This window comes from Urocampus carinirostris, chromosome 3 (genome assembly GCF_059441175.1).
Source record: "Urocampus carinirostris isolate Australia breed hairy pipefish chromosome 3, RoL_Ucar_1.0, whole genome shotgun sequence".
Lineage (NCBI taxonomy): Eukaryota > Metazoa > Chordata > Actinopteri > Syngnathiformes > Syngnathidae > Urocampus > Urocampus carinirostris.
Genome location: NC_142351.1, coordinates 13,345,017 through 13,352,775, shown reverse-complemented (window position 1 = coordinate 13,352,775; position 7,759 = coordinate 13,345,017). Strand labels below are relative to the sequence as shown.

The 7,759-nt window shown below is 42.4% G+C and overlaps 1 protein-coding gene across 3 annotated transcripts in view; it reads left to right on the top strand.

Annotated features, from left to right (window-relative positions):
- The first annotated feature begins 5,475 nt into the window (after positions 1-5,475).
- Positions 5,476-7,759, top strand: part of dlgap4a (discs, large (Drosophila) homolog-associated protein 4a) — a 154,072-nt gene continuing 151,788 nt past the window's right edge. For 2 of the 3 annotated variants that reach the window (XM_088330758.1, XM_088330757.1), the window contains exons 1-2: positions 5,476-5,675; positions 5,761-5,870. The gene's annotated coding sequence lies outside the window, so the exon portion shown is untranslated. The remainder of the gene's footprint in view (positions 5,676-5,760; positions 5,871-7,759) is intronic. The other variant, XM_088330759.1, reaches the window with a different exon arrangement.

The window sequence follows — 7,759 nt, the reverse complement described above, 5'->3', positions numbered from 1 at the left end:
TTGTGATAAAGTTCTTTATTTTCTGTAATGCAATTAAAAAAACAAATGTCATACATTCTGGATTCATTACACATCAATTGAACTATTTCAAGCCTTTTATTATTTTAATATTGCTGAATTTGGCTTACAGCTTAAGAAAACTCAAAAATCCTATCTCAAAATATTAGAATATCATGAAAAAGTATACAAGTAGGCTATTCAACTAATCACCTGAATCATCTAATTAACTCGAAACACCTTGCGAGGGTTTCCTGAGCCTTAAAAACACTCAGCTTGGTTCAGTAAACTAAATCACAAGTATGGGGAAGACTGCTGATCTGACGGCTGTCCAGAGGACCATCATTGATACCCTCCATCAGGAGGGTAAGACACAAAAAGAAATTTCTCAAAGAGCAGGCTGTTCACAGAGTGCAGTTTCAAAGCATATCCACAAAAAGTCTGTTGGAAAGGAAAAATGTGGCCGGAAACGCTGCACAACCAAGAAAGATGACCTCAGCCTTAACAAAATTGTGACGAAGAGCTGCTTCCAGAATTTGGGGGAGCTTCAAGGACAGTGGGCTGAAGCTGGAGTCCAGGTATCAAAAGCCACAGTTCACAGACGTGTCCGGGAAATGGGCTACAATAGCCGTATTCCCATGGTCAAGCCACTTCTGAACTCAAGACAACGGAAGAAGCGTCTGACTTGGGCTATGGAGAAGAAGCACTGGACAGTTGCAGAGTGGTCCAAAGTCCTCTTTTCAGACGAAAGCAAGTTTTGCATTTCATTTGGAAGTCAAGGCGCCAGAGTCTGGAGAAAGGCTGGAGAGGAGCAAAATCCAAGTTGCTTGAAATCCAGTGTGAAGTTCCCACAGTCAGCAATGGTTTGGGGAGCCATGTCAGCTGCTGGTGTTGGTCCACTGTGTTTCATCAAGTCCAGAGTAAATGCAACTGTGTACCAAGAGATTTTAGAGCACTACATGCTTCCATCTGCTGAAATTCTCTATGGAGATGAGGATTTCATTTTCCAGCATGATCTGGCACCTGCCCACAGTGCCAAAACCACCAGTAACTGGTGCACTGACCATGGCATCACTGTCCTTGATTGGCCTGCTAATTCCCCTGACCTGAACCCCATCGAGAATGTGTGGGGTATAGTTAAGAAGAAGATGAAAGACACCAGACCTACAAATGCAAATGAGCTGAAGGCCGCTATCGAAGCATCCTGGGCATCAATAACACCTCAGCAATGCCACAGGCTGATTGCCTCCATGCCACGCCGTATTGATGCAGTAATCCGTGCAAAAGGATTCCCAACCAAGTACTGAGTGCATCAATGGACATTTTTAAATGTTTGATTTAGTTTTGCTGTTATAAAATTATTTTTTTACTTGGTCTGAGGAAGTATTCTAATATTTTGAGATAGGATTTTTGAGTTTTTTTCAGCTGTAAGCCAAAATCAGCAATATTCAAATAATAAAAGGCTTGAAAAAGTTCAGCTGATATGTAATGAATCCAGAATGTATGACATTTTTGTTTTTTTAATTGCATTACAGAAAATAAAGAACTTTATCACAATATTCTAATTTTCTGAGACAGTCCAGTATTTTCTTTATCATTACTTTTAATAAATTCCAAATTGTCTGTTAGCTTCCTTTCATTGCTTTACACCTGATTACACTGCTTCCAGATGTTTAATTAAAGCATTTAACCAATCTCATTTTAACCATTACTTGTTGCTACCCTCAGAAATTGACCCACAGGTCTGCATTAAAGGATCTGCAGGCTCTCATGAGACTGAACAAGTGAGAATGCAACTGTTTATTTAGCCAACGAGATCCCAAGTTGGGTTAAATTTGGATTCTGGAAGGCCTAGAGAAATCTTGCTTTCAAAAAAAGACGGAACCTCGGTTCTCTACCATAATCCGTTCCAGAACCCTGTTCGAAAACCGATTTGTTCAATCACCGAAATAGTTTTTCCCATTAAAAGTAATGTAAATAATTTTTAATCCGTTCCAACACCCTGAATGTTTACCATGAACATAAACATGAAGCTAACCCAGGCTAATCGTACGTTCGCGTTAGCGTAATCTTCCGTACGAAAGATTAAGCTAACATGAACGCGTAAAAATAAAAAAATCTGGTCGTTTACACGTTATTTAGCACCCGGGTCACCACAACAAGTGGCTAGCGCTTCATTGGAAATGGGGCTCCGTTACAACACCCTGAATGTTTTACGTAAACAAAGCTAACCCAGGCTAATCGCACGTTCGCGTTATGGAAATCTTCCGTACGAAAGATAACGCTAACATAAACATGTAAAAATAAACAAAGGGTAAAGAAAAGAATTATGAAAAGGATTTTTTACCTTTGTGGTGCTCAGCAGAAGCCATGCTGTATGTATAGCAAGATTGGAAACTCGCACACCTTCTTCATATTTTGCTATTATTTCTTTCTTAAATGCAATAGTTGTACGCACTACTCTTCTTTTTTCATCTGTAGCAACTTTGCTGCTTGCACCGACCTTCTTCGGAGGCATAATTAGGGGCTAAAACACTTGGTACACCTATATTAAAAGCGAAAGCAAAACAAAACACGTCCGCACGTGATAACAGTTCTTCACGAGGGGTGGGGGCAATCTACACGATCTACACCCGTACGCCGCTCAGCATCGCACCCTAGCGTACCGGCGTTCGAACTCCGATTATTTGACCGAACAGCGAAGCAAGAATTTCTCGAAATTTTGGGTCGAGAACCGATTTGTTCGAACTAAGAGGCGTTTGATTAGTCGTTAAATAAGGGAATGATTTATTAGCGAAAGATTAGACAAATTCAAAGCAAGCAAGTCTTGCTACCCCCTTTTACCACCTTCTAGTGCATTCGAGCTGGTGTTGTGCACCGGCAAGCGGACTGCGCCACAGCGGTCGTAATTTGGCAACTGGGTGCCGTCAGACACAAAATCCCTTCCACTCAACCCGAGTGATCACAAATGAAATAGGAAATTTCAATTCCAAGAAACGGCTCATATAGCTACTATTTAAACTGGAGTGAAGGCATAGCTGTAAATTCCACGCCACGTCACTGGCATTTGACCTATGTTCATGAGTATATGTAAACAATCATCGATGCATGAACTATGAACGAACAGCTATCACTTAAGCTAATTATGTCAGGACCAGAACGGAATCAGGAGCCAATTGCGTAACGTTTTCCACAAGTTTTATTGAAAGAAAGAGGAAGGGCTGCGCCCACGATCTGTTGTTCGCTGGTTGCGGGTAGCAAGTCGCTCTCGCACTCGGATTGTGATCCGAATACAGAAATTGATCTCCCGTAGCGAGCGATGGCGGTGTTAGGGACGGAAAACAGGTCGATAGCCGGGACAGGGAGAGCAAAAACGTGGTAGGGGTTGGAAACGAGTCGCAAGCTAGGACAGGACAGTAGACGAAGTCGGGATCAAAAATGGGTCGTAAGCCGGGACGGGAGAGCAGACGTGGTCGGTATCAAAACAGGTCGTAGCCGGAGACAAACGGGAGCAAAACCGGGACAGGTGGGAGTCGGGGTGGAAAAAGCCTTTCCTTGTATAAACAGAGGTTCGCAGACGGACTGACCACAGGGGAGTAACAGGACAGGGTTTAAATAGGGACATTGAACCAATCAGAACCCGCAGGCACCAAATGAACGGGCACAGGTGATTCACATCAGTAATCATGACAAATTAGTGCTTTACTGGTGTGTTTGGAAGCGTTTGACCAGGATGTGTGTAAGGTATTAACATTTTATATATGAGACAATTTCAGTACTGTAAGTGATTTGACGCGTGTTTATGAAGACAAACTTTTGACCAGTGCTTTTGAAAGCTTTTGATCACTACGTGTGTAAAGTTTTGACATGTGTTTCATTTCACTCTCTACATGAGAGCATTTCAGGTGCAACTGTGAGAGCCAATCCTGAATTATGGCCTGAACAGAAACACCACGTTCCACAGTCTGCCGTATTAAGGATCGGGGTTGGGTAGGGTTACTTTAACTTGATTACTTTCAATTACTTTTGGATTACTCCAGTACCAAATATGCTAATAAAAGACAAAAGAAACTAAATATGAATACAATTACTAAATTTTGTGCATGCTTGGGGAGTAACGGAATACAGTGGAACCTCGGTTCTCGACCATAATCCGTTCCAGAACCCTGTTCGAAAACCGATTTGGTCGATCACCGAAAATCGTTTTTGCCATTAAAAGTAATGTAAAATCATTTTAAAGGCTTTTAAAGGCATTTGAAGGCTTACCTGAACGTAAACATGAAGCTAACCCAGGCTAATCGTATGTTCGCGTTAGCCTAATCTTTCGTACGACAGGGAGAGCAAAAACGTACGAAAGATTACGCTAAAATGAACGTGTAAAAATAAAAAAAATCAGGTCGTTTACACGTCATTTAGCACCGGGGTCTCCACAACAAGTGGTGAGCGGTTAAAGGATAAAGAAAATATTTATGAATAGGATTTCTTACCTTTGTGGTGGTCTGCAGAAGCCATGCTCTATTCCCTCGAAAGAAGGGAAACTCGCACATCTTCTTCATATTTTGCTATAATTTCTTTCTTAAATGCAATAGTTGTACGCACTACTCTTCTTTTTTCACCTGTAGCAACTTTACTGCTTGCACCGACCTTCTTCCGAGGCATAATTAGGGGTTAAAACACTCCGTTCACCGATATTAAAAACGAAAGCAAAAAGAAGTGCGCCGTCACGTGACAACAGTTCTTCACGAGGGGTGGGGGCAATCTACACCCGTATGCCGCTCAGCATCGCCCCTAGCGTACCGGCGTTCGAACTCCGATTTTTTGAACGAAAAGCGAAGCAAGAATTTCTCGAAATTTTTGGTCGAGAACCGATTTGTTCGAACTGAGAGGCGTTCGAAAACCGAGGTTCCACTGTACATGGAACGGCAAAAATGATGTTGGCAAGCTGTTTGGAATTATTTTCATTTTGTTTCTGTCGCATTTTATGTTAGTTTTGCCGGAGATCAAAGAGATCAAAGCCAGGAGAGAAAGCTTACCACGTGTTGTGAGTCATAATTTTATTCATATTTAGTTTCTTTTGTCTTTTATTAGCATATTTGGTATTGGAGGAATCCAAAAGTAATTGAAAGTAATCAAGTTAAAGTAACCCTACGCAACCCTGTTAACGATCTGCCGTATTGGAGATGTAGATGTAGATGTAGGCTTTTAGTTCAGTAACACGTTCAAAATGTTATGCTAATTTTCTGATCGTAAACACGATGTTTGGTCATTCATTTCGTGCGCATTTGCATTTACCAAAAGTGATACCAGCAATTTTGAAGTGTGAGAGCACACTCAAACGCAAACGATTTTCCTCCTTCTGAATGTTAAAATTGTTTCTAAATAGCCCGCATTGGCACTTTGTTAGCGAGAGTGAATCATCCAAGATGCGCTCTCTCTCTAGTTGACTTGCTGGAAACACGCACGCGTGGTGATTCATCCACCGCGCAAGATCGTCATTACGGCTCGCTTGGCTTGATTTCGGGGGGCTTAGTGTTCGTGGTCGTGGGCCCTCGGACGCCCACAACCCCGCCCCCACCCGCATCCCACGTCTCGTCGGAGTAAAAAGGCTGCAGCAGCATCAGCATCCCAGCTGAGCTCCGTCGCGCCGCCGCCATGGAGCTCGAGTCCCTCGTCAGCCGGTGAGCTGCATCCAGCAGCTCAACAGAGTCTCACTTGCGTTTTTTTTTCATGCAGTAATAGCGGGGCGTGTTGTTTACCTTACAGGAATACAAAGAGTCGTTTGACAGAGATTTGGTCGACGCGCAAGAAGAGGATAACTATTGGCGTGTGACAAGCAGCCTGCAACATCTGCAATCGCAATAAAAGGTGAAAAGGTAAGCCTGCTGTTTTGACGCCGGGCGTTGCGGCTTTCTCCCTCGATGCTCGATTGGAGCTGCGTTAAATCGTTGTTCTAAGGATTCCAGTTTTGAATAGGTCACCGTCCCACTGAACGTGATACAGAAATGTGACTTGTAGGTGCTTGTGACGCCGACAGCTTGTTTGCATCATCCTGCTGCCGAGTGGGGTTCAGCTCAGGATGCCTGTGGAGTACATGTTTGCTTTTCAGTGCCTCAGTAGAGAAATGTAGACTATCTGAATGTGGGACCTTCACATGTGTGTGTGTCGTCCAAGTTTTGGAAAGGTAATATGATGTCAAGGTTTTTAAGTGATGATAAGTTTAGATAGATAGATAGATGGATAGATGGATAGATAGATGGATAGATAGATAGATAGATGGATAGATAGATAGATAGATAGATAGATAGATAGATAGATAGATAGATAGATAGATAGATAGATAGATAGATAGATAAATAGATAGATACTTTATTCATCCCCGCAGGGAAATTCACACTTCCAGCAGCATCCCTGCGCTGGAGAACAAAACAATAATAAAGCAAAAAGAATACAATATACAAATACCCAATGTGACGTGCTAATACCCACGGTAGCGTGTTATATATAGTATTTAGATAGTGCTACATAGAATACACACTGCAATAAAATACGGTAATGCAATGTGGGGGGTGTGGTTTAATGTGGGCCTTTACTCCGCCGGGTGGAGTTAAAGAGCCTCGTGGCATGAGGAAGAAAAGATCTCCTCAGTGTGTCCGTGGTACAGGACTGTGACAGCAGTCTGTTGCTGAAGCTTCTCTTCTGTCTGGAGATAATGCTGTGTTTATTCTGTTAACTCATTAATTCGTATTCTCACATGAAATATGATACTTAAATGCTTTACCCTTAGGTAGGGTGCTGTCATGGACCAGAACAGGATCAGGACCCAAACGCGTGACGTTCTCACACAAGCTTTTTATTTTACGGGAAATGGGGAGTCATGCATGTTAGGCAGCGGTCTGGCGTGGAAATACAGGAAGCCAGAGACCGACGAGATCGATTCCAATTGCTTGAGTTGATATCAGACAGATGGGGTAGATACTGGACAGGACGAGACAGATAGGATAGATAATGAATCAGAATATCGAAAATAAACAGGACAAACTAGACGGGAACGAAAACAGGAGAAAATAATAAACAGAGCAAAAATAGACGGAAACTAAACTGAAAACAGATTTTAAACAGGACAAAATAAGCGGAAACAGTACCGTACAGGAAAATACCAACAGGGACAGGACCGAGTCGAAACCCACGTCTTGCGGGGCAGAAGTTTGTTGACAGACTGACAAAGTAAGAGAGAGCGTACTGAGCTTAAAAGACGGAAAGCCAATTGGGCGCCATGGCAACCGTGACAGGGTGCGTTGTTTGAGGTATCCTTAAATAGTTAAACGTTAAATATTTTCTCTACTATGTGTTAACCATGCCCAACTGAGTTCAAAGAGCCCTTATGCTTTATTTTCCACTGCGCCTATCTGCTTTGATCTTACTTTTATCAGAGCTGTACGGGACGAAACACATTAGGTTCAAGGGATTGGGACTTTGGGGAGTGCCAGAGAGGGACATCATGGCCTACCTCCGGGTTTTTTTAAATTTGTATTTGTCAGTATAGCATCAAAATGGCGAAAATAAGAAAAACCCTGCTTTAGTCTGAATACCAACCCAAACCCAAGAAAGAAATTAAAAGAGTCTACACGAGCACATCTAAGAAATGCATGTACTTGCACGCACAATCTAACATAGGCTGCAATGAAGACACAAGCCAGGAGATGGCGGCTGAGAGTAACAAAGTTCCAAATTCGGAACAGCTCTTTTGATTGCTACATTAATT